Consider the following 12,497-nt stretch of genomic DNA (forward strand, 5'->3'; position numbering starts at 1 on the left):
TCTTGCTAGAGATATTTTATTCATCTGTTCAAAGAACCAGATATGGGCTCAATTAATTCTCTCTACCGTACATTTGTGTTCTGTTGTACTAATTTGAGCTCTTGATGCTATTGTTTCTTTTCCTCTCCTCTCTATTTGAGTTTATTGCTCTTCAGTTGAGTATTAGCTTATTAACCTTCAGTCTTCCTAATTTTCTAATAAAAATACTAAGTCCCACTCTAATTTCTATCTTAGCTGTATTCCACACATTTTTGATGTAATATTTTTACTGTAATTCAGTCATAAGAGTTTTCTAGTTTCCATTTTGATTCTTTTACCCGTGACTTATTTAGAAGTGTGTGTGTGTGTGTGTGTGTGTGTGTGTGTTTAGTTTCCAGGTACATGAGAGGTTTTATGTTGTTTCATCCCTGATTTCTAACCTAATTATGTTATGGTCAGGTAATGTGATCTGTATAGTACTGCTCCTTTGAAAGTAGTTGACAGTTGATTGGTTCATCATAGTCAATTTTTGTAAGTATTCTGTGTAGATAGGTGGGTGGATGGATAGATGAGTGGCTAGATGGATGAAAGGAAGGGAGGAAAGAGGGAGGGAGGGTGGGAGGGAGGAAGGGAAGAAAGGAAAGAAAGGTGATTGAGAGTAGTATAATTCATTCTAAGTATATTGGAGAAGAGTATGTATTCTCTAATTAGTAAGTGCAGAACTCTACATTTAAATCAAATTCGTCACTAGAGCTGTTCAGATCCTTTATATATCCTTACTGGTTGTTTATCTTTATGCCCTAACAATCATGATAGAGATTGCTAAAGTAGCTCACTATGATTTGTCAATTCCTCTTTCAAATGCTCTCAGGCTATCAATTTTTCTGATAGCATGATAGTTATATAAGATTTCTCTTTGCTAGTGTTGCACTGGTATATATTTTCCCATCCTTTCACTTTTATCCTTTGGAGTCCTTACTTTCTTAAATATGTTTCTTTGGATCCCCCACCTCTTTTTGTATGTTTTTTGCCAACAGAATATAGTTTCTGTCTTTCAACCAATATAACAATTTCTATTTAAACCAGCAAGTTTAATCCGTTTAAATTTAATGAGATGATTGATACGTCCAGATTCATTTTTGCAGAGATAAAATGGTTTATATATCTATATGTACACTGCTTTTTAATTTGACCTAATCTTTTTTAAACTTTGTTGAGATTTAATTGACACATAGTAAACTGCAGGAGGGAAGATTGTCAGGAAAGGATGTCTCTGGATTTGTAGAGCCAGTGAAATAAATCATCCATCATTGTCCTAGGAGACCAAAAGATGATGCAGCCAGGCAAGGTTCCCCCTTATTATGGAATAACAAGGGATCCATAACAAGGGAATAACAAGGGATCCATCAGGATCAGCCAGCACACTGGCAATAGAAGAAAGCAGCATAGCTCACAGTGCACCCCACATCACAGCTCTCTGACTACTCTCCTCTCTCCTTACTCAGCCCTGACCCCCATCTGCCTGGGGTCCTTGCTCAGGCACAGCACTCATTCTGCTATTTCCCCCTCCTTCCACTTCTAGGGTTAGATCTCAGCTGGCTACCACACAGGCTTTTATCTCTTCAGGAACCTGATGCAACACCCAAGAGATGAGGGGTCACCCCAGTATCCCCAAGCCCATGTGTGGAGTCTACCTACCAGAGAGCAATCTCCAAGAAAGCCAGGACATGGAACAGCAGCCCCCACAGGGGTGCACAATCAAGGGCAGAAAGATAGACACAAAAGATGTCCTCCATATGTTGTGCAGGGGAAGAGAGGGTTGTGGGACAGTGTGATTAGTATGAGCCACTTTGCAAACTGGTTTTGTTCACTGTAAAAGCAAGAGAGAAAGAAGAGAAATATAAACTGAAAACAAATGTTCTTGTCAGCCCAGACTCCTATCCCCAGCCTTTGTGTCTGGGAAGCAAGCTCTATTATTAGTGTTTTGTGAACTCTTATTTCTCCAAAGTTATTCCATCTATAAAATAGCACATATATGTATGTAAATAGGTTACACATACACACCCACACATTATATTAACTCTTAATAGCAAATGGAACCATTTGTTCATTTCTTCTTTCAGTCGTTCATTTTCAACGGACTAGATGCTCAGGACACAGCCCAGTCCCTGCTCTCACAGACTCCAGAGGTAGGTACAGACCATCACCAGAAAAAACAAAAACAAAAACAAAAAGGGAAAAAAAAACCTCACACAATTGAAGGTATAATTAGAAATTGGGGTCCAGTGAGGAAATATGTGTGAACATCTGAGCAGAGAAGCCCCGCAGGTGAGAGTCACGTATTGTTTAATGGACAGTCACCAGCAAGCGGGGTGCCCAGACCTGGGCATAGACATATTCTCTCCAGGTCTCTGATATGCTTCCGATTAAGAAGCAGAGCTGTGACTCACTGCCCACCATCTGCTGCACAGGGCTCACATGACTCACAGCCCCCACCCCACCCCATCCCCCAGGACGGCCTCAGAGGAACAAGAGAAAAAAACGATTCCATGTGACTCAGGCAGAGAGAGGCACAGCGTGGCCTGGCTCACGCCCACTTCTCCCGCCCTGTCTGAAAACTGGTGGTGGGCACTGCGCTGGCCTCCAGGTGACACATCTTTTCAGGGATATTCTGAGGGAGTGACCGTCCCTTCCTGGCACAGGTCGGCAGAACACTTGCTGTGATTAGGTGATTCATTTCCCAGGCAGGAGCTGAGCTTGCCAGGGGAGAAGTGAGAAACTGTGGCTCAGTTCCACCTCCTGCCTCTGCAGGGCCCTCCCGGACCACACCTTCCTGCAGAGAGTCCCAAAGCTGGGTCTCTGGTCCTCTGGCCTGCCAAGGCCCGGGCTAGTGTATGCGTGCGTTTGGCCCTGCCCCAGCCACTCAAACTCCACACACGGAGCAGAGCTCACCATCCTCTCCAGGAGCCCACCGCTGCCTCCTACATCTCCTTCTTGAATTAGTCCACCTTCTGCCCTAAATCCTGACCTTGAAATCCTGGCATTAGCTTCAACTCCTCCCTCTCCCTCACTCCTGTCACTGAATTCATCCCAGTCTGCCCCTTCCATTCTCCTGCTCTGTCTTCTTTCATGCCCTTTCCTCCACGAGGGCTCTTTCAGGGACCTCCTCCTGGCCTCGCTGACTCCAGGCTACAGACTTTTCCTCACTGCCCTCAACATATTTTCCTAAATACATGTTGGTGGCAATTCCTCACCTTCCCCTGGCATCTCTTCAGGGTCTGCAGCAACGACCAAAACTCAGGTCATGGATGGCAGGCAGGTGACAGAAAAGAGGAAAGCAGGCTGAGGGTGAGTTAATAAAGGGCTACAGTTGGGAGTGGTGAGGACTGGGGCAGGTTGGAGGATGCTCGTCCTGCTTAGGGGCGTCCCTCACCCCCCAGACACAGCTAAGGGGCGTCCCTCACCCTCCAGACACAGCTAAGTGTGGCCACAAGGGAACCAAGGCCCTGACATTGTCAGACATTCCAGAGTTTCACAAGAACCCAGCTTTGTTTATGACACTTCTTAATTTATAAAAGTTGGTAACTAATTCACATTTGGAACATTGACAGTTTTCTTATGCCTGCATTTCAAACCTTCCTCTGTCTGGATCTCACCTAGACTTCCAGCACCATCTCTCAGAGCAGCTGTCTTCCCTACTTAGGACCCAAGCCATGCCACACTCCCGGACACTAGGCTGTTGGTCACTCCCAGGACAGGACTTGCCTGTCACACGTCCAAACCCTTGCTGATGCTGTTTCCACACTTCCCTGTACTTTCCCTTTGATGTCTGTCCAGATCCTATCCAGCAAGGGAGGGCTACCTCGCTGCTGTTCCTTAGCCCCACGTCTGGTTAGTTACTCCGTCCCTCTCCACTTTGTTTCCCCTGCATATTCTACCTCTGTCCTAGTACAAGCCACTGTCCAACCTGTGTTATCAGCTGTATTCCCATCTACCTTTCACGACTGGGGACACTCAGGTACAGAGACTGGGTCTTTTTTGCAGACCTTGCGAACATGGTCGGCACCTCCAAGATGGTTCGGGAATTGTGCTTATTAGAATTGCAGAAAATGGACCGACACCGCAACACAATGTGGGTTTGGGAATCAGGGGTGTCCGTCCCAAACCCATTGCATCTCCAGGGCTGCCTCCTTCGCATTGCTTGCTGGGCTGCACACCCAACTTCCCTGGTCCTCCAGTGCTTAGCCCCAGCCCAGCTTGTGGGGCGTGGAGATCAGCGCCTGCGGAAGTTCTGAGTCACTCTCTGAGTTTCTGCTTAATGCTCTTCGCAGGCCTTGTCATTAGGAACCTGGCCCGTTCCTGCTTTGCAGTTCCCCCCAGTTTATGGCTAAAAACATCTGTATGAACATGGGCCTTGCCAAAGTGTTTGCAGTTACTCCCCACCCCTCCTGCTGCACCTGAGGTCCTGGTCGCCTTCCGGCTATTTACGACTGTTTGCTGTGGAAACGGCTGGCTTCACGGCCGGGAGGGAGCAGGTGTGGAGGCACCCAGAGAGCAAATGAGTTCATGCGAGTCGATGAGCCTGCTTCTCGTTCTGATCCTGAGGAGCAGGGCATGTGGGCCAGAGCAGCTCAGGGAGGATGTGGAACACAATAAATGTGGGCTGATTTTCCCAGAGGTGTGAGCTGGATGTGGAATGGCCTCCAGGTGTGGGTCTGAGAGGTCCTCTAAGGTTTGAAGCTGAGCTTTTAGCAGTCTCCCTGTGGGGAACCAAAGGGGCCTTCAGGACGAGGCAGCTCTGTTCATTTCTTTGCACATAAACCTGCTCTCACGGTCCCCGGTGCTGTGTGCAGCGGCTGGACCCTGGGCTGTTTAGACACGAGCATCTAGAAGGGCGCAGAGCTGCTTACAAGGGCACTTCCACTGCAGGGGCCCTTTTCACCCCCGTGTTCGGTTCACATTAAATGAGAATGGTTGTCACGTGAAAGGCTTGCTGGGCCTTGGTGGTGGTACTCGTAGGCTTAGGACTTACCAAAGCGAGAAAGACAACCTGTGAAGGGACCAGCACCCACTAGCAAATGCCCTTATTCTACGTCTGTGTTCAGATCTTTCATTCAAGAAGCTGTTTCTGAGTTCCTCCTGTGTGCAGAAATTGGTTCGAAGCTCCGCAGGGCACAGAGACACAACCCAGGAGTCCTAGTCATGGGGTGCTTGTAATCCACTAGGGGAGATAAAATATAGAAATCACTTTTAAGTGCTACAGCCATAGGACAGGAGCTCAGGAAGGGAAGGAGAACACCTATGAGGATGGCAGACAAAGAGTTTGAGCCTCACGTGCAGACACTGGGAAGGGGTGCTGACAAGCAGAATGGCAGGGGGTACAGCTGGGGGAGTGTGGGGCTGGGGCACATAAGAAAGGCCCAAGAAGGCTGCCCCTTGGAGCACACTTGGCCCGTGGCTTTGTGACTTTGGGAGCCGGTGGGAGTCCACTTCACGGCAGTCCCCAAATAGTCGCTGGGGAGAGGAGCTGGCTGTTGATGGAGCTGGCTAATGAAAATGGGAGTCTCCTCCTTTTGGGCCAAGAGACTGTTTCACAGCTAATATGGAATCACAACGCAGCTGTGGACAAATGAAGATCCCATCAGCAGTGTCTGATTTAGGAGTCCGACTCCACTAGTCCATTGGGTCTAGGTTGCTGACCCGAGGGTCAAGGGTAGGCCCTGCAGCTCCTGTTTCAGGAGATGGTCAGTTGCCAGGCTCCTTCTCCATGACGTTGGCCTTGACATTGTCTGGCAGAAGAATGTTCTCTTTCTGCTCAAAGACACAGGAGGTTTTCCCTCCAAGCAAATGATCACCTGTGGTCCATAGTCAGAACCTCTGTAACCTCATGATAAGCCATGTTTCTATATGGAAGCCAAGCATCTGCCAGGATTGGGAGCCCGGGTTGTTTTACTATCCCTTCTACTCAAGGTCAAGACCCTTGCTACACCACAAGAACATACCCTGTTCTCCTTGAATAAGGTGAAGCACAAGTCTTCAGCTACGCCTCCCGCTCCCCACTCCTCTCCCACCCCCTCGCGGTGAATTTCTGTCTGTTTTGGGGTTTTCCTTCTCCAAAAGTTGAAGAACTGACTTCCGTTAGGCCTAGGCTCTCCCAACAGCACCCCGCTGCCCTCAGAAAATTTCAAAGTCCCACCCACAGACCGAATGACCTTGAGTCTCTGCTGAAGACAGGTTGCTCGAGCTTGAGCTTTACTGACCAGGCAGGACAGAGAGGCTGTTGGTCCCCAGACGGTGGGTTGGAGTGGTGAATGGTCAAGGGTGCAAATGAGGCAGAGATGCAGAGCCAGGAGTAGCTCATCCCATGTTAGTCAATCAATGAGCATTAGGGCTCCTGTATCCTCAGTTGCTTGAGGAAGAAGAGGGGAGAGAAGGCAACGCCGAAGCAGCTCTGTGGTCCCCAGGGCCTCCCAGGGCTTTGTTCTGTGATGAGAAGTTCTGCACACGTGAACATGTCTCTCCCTTTAGTTCCCCAAGGCTGTCCAGAATTTCAGAGATACTGGCTACAGTGTGTTGTCCCCAGGGTATCTACCAAGAGAGGGTGGGGTGGAGACCAGCCGTGGGGGCGAGGGCAGGATCTCCCGAGAGCCCTGCCGATGGCTTTGTCCTTTGCCTGAGTCTGAATGTAGCAGATCTTTGACACATTGGATTGCGGGGAGGACGGCTGCAGTCACCAGGCCACAGAACGCGGAATCTAAGAGAGATTCTGGAGCAGGTTTGGCACAGGACGGGGAAATATGAGATGCTGGTGCTCCTTTAATGTGGCAAACAGATGCCTTAGCCCAGCGGCCTCCCCCAAATTGATAAGCTGCTGTCCCCAGTTCCACTTTTCACCACTGCAACCCATCCTTCACGCAGCAATAGTGATCTTTTTATTTAAAACATAACCCAGATTATGTTACTCCCCAGGACAAGTCTCCAACACGCATATAATACGCCACGGACATTTTAGGCTCTAGCCTACAAGGCGCTGCCTGAACTGGCCGTGCCGCCCCCTGCTCCTATCACTCTGCACCTCAGTTGCTTTCCTGCAGAGCCTCTGCCTCCTCAGCTGCCCCCATCCACAGCCCGGCCCCAAGGAGACTCAGTCAGTGCTGCTTGGTTAAGTGAGCAAGCCGACTTCAGCGGCCGATCGGATCATGTCTGCCCCTCCATCTTTTCTTTTCCAGCTTTATTGCGATGTTATTGATATGTAACGTATGTAAGTTTAACGTATACAAAATGGTGACTAGATAGCATGTATATATTGCAAAATGATTGCCACAATACTGTTAGTTAACACCTCCATCCCTCCCCATGGTTTTTTGTGTGTCTGTGTGGTGATAACATTTAAAATCTACTCTCTTCACTACTTTCAAGTATATTAATACAATATAGTTAATGATAGTTACCCTGCTGTGCATTAATCCCCAGGTTTTATCTATCTTATGGCTGGGAGTTTGTACCCTTTAACTAACTTCTCTGCATTATCCCCATCCCCCAACCTCTGGCAACCTCCATTCTGCTTTTTTATTTCAATGAGTTCAGTTTTTTAGATTCCACATGTCAGCGGAATCATACAGTATTTGTCTTTCTCTGTCTGACTTGTTTCACTTAGCCTCATGTCCTGAATGGACACTTAGGTTGTTTCCACACGTTGGCTATTGTAAATAAAACTGCAATGAACATAGGGAAGCAGCTATCTCTCTGAGACAGTGTTTTCGTAAGTAGGATTGCTGGATCATATGGTAATTCTATTTTTAATTTTTTAAGGCACCTCCATAGTGTTTTCTATAGTAGCTGAGCCAATTTACATTCCCTCCAACAGTGCATAAGGGTTCCCTTTTCTCCACATCCTCGTGATACTTGTTATCTCTTGTCTTTTAGATGAGAGTCATTCTCACAGGTGTGAAGTGATATCTTACTGTGGTTTTGATTTGCATTTCCCTGATGATTAGTGATGTTGAGCACCTTTTCATGTACCTGTTATCCATTTGTATGTCTTCTTTGGAAAAATGTTTATTCAAATTCTTTGCCCATTTTTAAATCAGATTATTTTATTTTATTTCATTCTTGCTACGGGGTTGTATGAGTGCCTTATTTATTTTGGATATTAACTCCTTATCAGATAGTTGGTTGGTAACTATTTTCTCATATTCTGTAGGTTGCCTTTTTATTTTGCAGATTATTTCTTTGGCTGTGCAGAAGCCCCTCCATCTTTTCCAATACCCTCCTTCTAAACAAAAGGACCTCACTTTGGAGTTATTCAGTTCCACATCTGAGAAATGGAGGCAAGGCCCGTGACCCAGCTTCCTTCCATCACAGAATGCTATGAGATTCAAATCAAAGAATGGGTGAAAATGGGTAATGGGCTTTCAGCAGCATTCTGTAAAATTATTTATAGCATCTGGCCTCTTCCCATCCCACCAGTGGGCATGCGTTTTCCAGAGGCTACATGATGGGTGATATTTAACAGACTGACTACAGAAGCAGATATGGGAATTCAGCTGTCTTCTATTAAGCCAGACGTTAAAGAGATCAGCAAACTAAAACAGTGCCATACTTCTCACTAATCTTTTTCTTGGAAAATAGTTATTGGTCACCAGAAATACATTATATGTGTGAACATGCAGTAGGTTTATTATTTTAATCAATGAATAAATCAACCTTCTAAATATTTGCCACAATAACTATTGATAGGTAGAACCCGTACAAAGTACTTTGGACTTCTCAATAAGTTTTAAGAGTGTAAAGAGGTCTCAGGACCAAAATGTTTTTCTAGAATATTCTAGAAATGGTTTTCTAAAATATTCTGATCAAATGGGATATAACAACTTTAAAAAAAAATCTCTGCTATTTACTACCTTCAAGTTCTTTGAGCCCTGGTGGAATCTCAGAAGGGTCTATCTATCATGCCCTGCCCAACTGCAGTGCCCAGGAAGCAGACTCCTAATCTCCGACTTCCACAAAAACATAGAAGAATTTACCAGAATACACACAGGCAAAAAGCAGTGAACCTCAGACATTGTGAAAATAATGGAGATTTCAAAAATAAATTTGACAATTTTATAAGTTTATGAAAAATAGTAGAATAATTAAAATATCTGATAAGGAAGTTGGTCTTTGATGGAGCTGTGATGCAAATGTGATTCTCAAGTAGTAACTGGATCCCAGGGAAAGCAGAGTGGGTTCCAGACAGGAGGCTGAGCCCTTCTTTATCATTCCATGCGCTGGCAGGGAGGATCAGTTTGCGCTGGTGAGTCATGAGGCGTTTCAGCCCCAAGGTTTAAAGAGGCAGTGATAAAAATGTGGATCGCATGTTGGTTTTTAGTTCAAATGAATCAGGGAATAAAAGTTTCTTGAGCGCCTGCTGTGTGTCCAGTGCAAAGATGAATGAAATCTAGTCCCTGACCTTAGGTATGTGTGCTCTGCTGGAGACAGAAGCGCGGAGGCTTTCAGGGCAGTGTGGTGAGCGCCACGACGCAGGGCTGCAAAGTAAGGGCCTCCCTGGAGAGAAGGCACCCACATCTCAGACAGAACTTCTTGCAGGTCGGTCACAGCCTGGGAGAACACCTGACAATCAGCTTTGTCCAGCCTGGCCATGCCTGAAAACCACCTGAGGAGGGTTACCCCAAAACTGATGCCTGTGCCATCTCCATCCTGGAAGTGGGATAGGCTGGGGAGGGCTGGCTGCCTATAGTTTTAAAAAGCATTGGGTGACTTCCATGTGTAGCCAGGGCTGAGGACCATGATTCTAAACCAGACTTTCCTGGGTCTCTGTGGCCTGCAGAGACAAAATTTATTGGGCCCAGTGTAAAGGAAGGGCCCTTGCTCAGAAAACTCTTGAGACCTTCAAGATAAGGACAGCAGGGCACTGAGCCAAGGATGGGACTCTTCTGAGCCCTGGACCCTGTGCCAACCCCCAGATGCATGCCTGAGAAGCCAGCCTTGTCTCTGCCTCTTAGTTCCCCAGCAACTGCCTTAGAAGGACCTATAGCCAGCTTCTCATCCTTGGTGGCTTTTCTGCATAGAATCATGGGCTGGCTCTTCAAGGCAGCTGGGCCTCCAGCCTTGTGTGTCCTCAGAATGAATGAAGTCATCGCGGAAGCAGAAGGCAGGCAGGGAAGAGCTGGGCTCTCTGCACGCCTGCTCTCCTTCTCGAAATGACCTCATGCTTCCTCAAAGCCTCGTGTGTGCTGGCTTCTGGCTGCAGGCCCAATCTCAAATCTGTCACTGTGCACTCACACCCTCTGAGTAATTTGTCCCCTTCCTTGGCCCACTCCCTGCACTCCTCGAGGCCAACGAGGGGAACCAAGTCTGCTGCTCAAGTCCCTGGTAAGTACTGGTCACACTAATGACTGTTTCCCAGTTGGAGTTGAGATCTTACAGAATGAAGAGGTGAAGAGAAGACGGACCCTTTCTTCAGCCCATGGGACGGAAAATTGCCATTGTGGCCTGTGGTCATTTGTCACTTTACAACAGTTTCTGGAAGTTGCACTACCAGCTACTGCTGGCAACACCTACTTAGCCCTGTGCCTCAGACCAAGTGGCCCCAGGGCTTGTGCCCTCTGCTGGCCAACTGTGCTCAGAGATCCTGCAGCCCTGCTGCACCCACACGTTGGCACCAGAAACAGGCCTATGCCTTGGACAGAATGTCCTCTCTTATTTACCTTCTTCGTTTCTGTCTCATTGGCTTCACACCTGGAAGGTGGTGCTTCCTAAACTGGGGTTTTTTTGAAAGAAGAAAAGTGGGTATATGGGCAGGAAGGGCAAAGAATAAAGCCAAGCTTCTACTTTTAAGAATCCAGATTCTTAAAATCTGGATTTTGGGCCAAGCTTCTACTTTTAAGAATCCAGATATTAATATAGTTTGATAAATCATATCATTAGTCAAACATGGTTTGGTTCTGGTTAAAAAAAAAAAATCTATTTTCCAGAGGTGAGTAGGTTTGCATCTCAATATTTTTTTGTTGTTGTTATTTTAAATTTGTAAATTTCTGGCCCAAGCTTTAGTTTAGAACAGGATCCTTTATGAATGACTTCCAGGGAATTGCTGTTAAGAATTCATTGTGTAAAAAGAATAGATAAGGTGCTGGGCTGAACACTGTTTGGGATAAGAGAAATATGAGACATCCTTATCTTTGCTTCCCAGAAGCTTATAATCCAGCTGAGGTGATAAGACTGAAAAATAACTATAACATAAGAAAGTATGTAATATAGTCAAGTGGGAGTTGCAGAGAAATACCATGACAGGAGGACATTTCAAGCTAGATTGATCAGGGAAAGCTTCAGGGAGAAAGTGGGATTTGCCTAGACTTGGGCTGATGAAGAAAGCACCTTTCACAAGTGAGGGATCTGAGCAAAGGTGGGAAAGGATTGAGGTTTGGGACACTTGAGGTTTAGGACATCAACAAGGTTTGTGCAGCCAGTTATGTTGCTACAAAAGGTTCACTCCTGAGGAAATCCTGGGCCTGAGGTTGGGCTGGGTTGGGAGAACTGGAATAGGTAGGGTCTATGCTGCCCAACGATCAGTAGGAGACCTCCAAGGGCTATGAGAAGGGGTTTCCATCGTTCAACTGGGGCTGTGGTGAGACCAACTGGGTCCTGTGTACTAAGACTGGTATGTGAACTCGGAGTAGGGAGAGCTGCTACGTAGCAGGTTACCAGACTTGCCAGATGTAATGCAATAGGAAGGAAGGGCTGCCCCTGAAGAGGAAGGCACAGGTGGGGTGACAACTTGACCTTCGAGGCAGGTGAGGGAGGAATGGGTGATATCACGAGACTGCACTTGTACCGCTAGAATGAGAAGCACGTCAACCAAGAAGGAGAGATGTTAGAGCTACAGTTATTTATACATCAACAGATTTTCCAGGGAAATAAAAACGCTTTCAATACTGTATTGCTTAAGTCTCGAAAACTGAAGAATTCAGAGGGGCCGGCCGATTGTTGATGAGGCTATCCGTGCACAACTATGGGGGAGCTTAGGTTCCCCTGGTGTTGATAGAGAAGGCTGCCGAGACCCTCTGCGTGTCTTGCTGTATAGGGGTCAGTGGAAACCGTGCTGATTTGCTCCTCACGCCACTGGTGGGTTTGGGAAGTTCCATAGTTAAGGCGGACATCTGGCCATCTGCATCATTTCATCCTATTCTCAGTAACAGTCTTCTTAAAATTCATCCCACCCCTGTGTTCCAGGGGAACAAACTCCACCCCTAGCTCCAGGAGGCAGCGAGTAACCCAGAGATGTAACCTCCATGGTATTTCTGGGCAAGCAAGTGGTTCAGGAATGCTCACTGAAACCTAATTTAGGATTTTGGCTGAGCCACAGGGGAAGAAGTCTCTGGTTCTTTCCCAGTGGACTTGAACTTGAGAGGATGGAGGGCTGAAGAGACTGCAGGCATCTAGCGCTATGCAGGTTCTGTGAATCAAGTCAACGCAGCTGGGAGAGCACAAGTTGTCTCTTAGAAATTTACTTTTAAAAT

Source organism: Rhinolophus hipposideros (assembly GCF_964194185.1).
Source record: "Rhinolophus hipposideros genome assembly, chromosome: 12".
Classification (NCBI taxonomy): Eukaryota; Metazoa; Chordata; class Mammalia; order Chiroptera; family Rhinolophidae; genus Rhinolophus; species Rhinolophus hipposideros.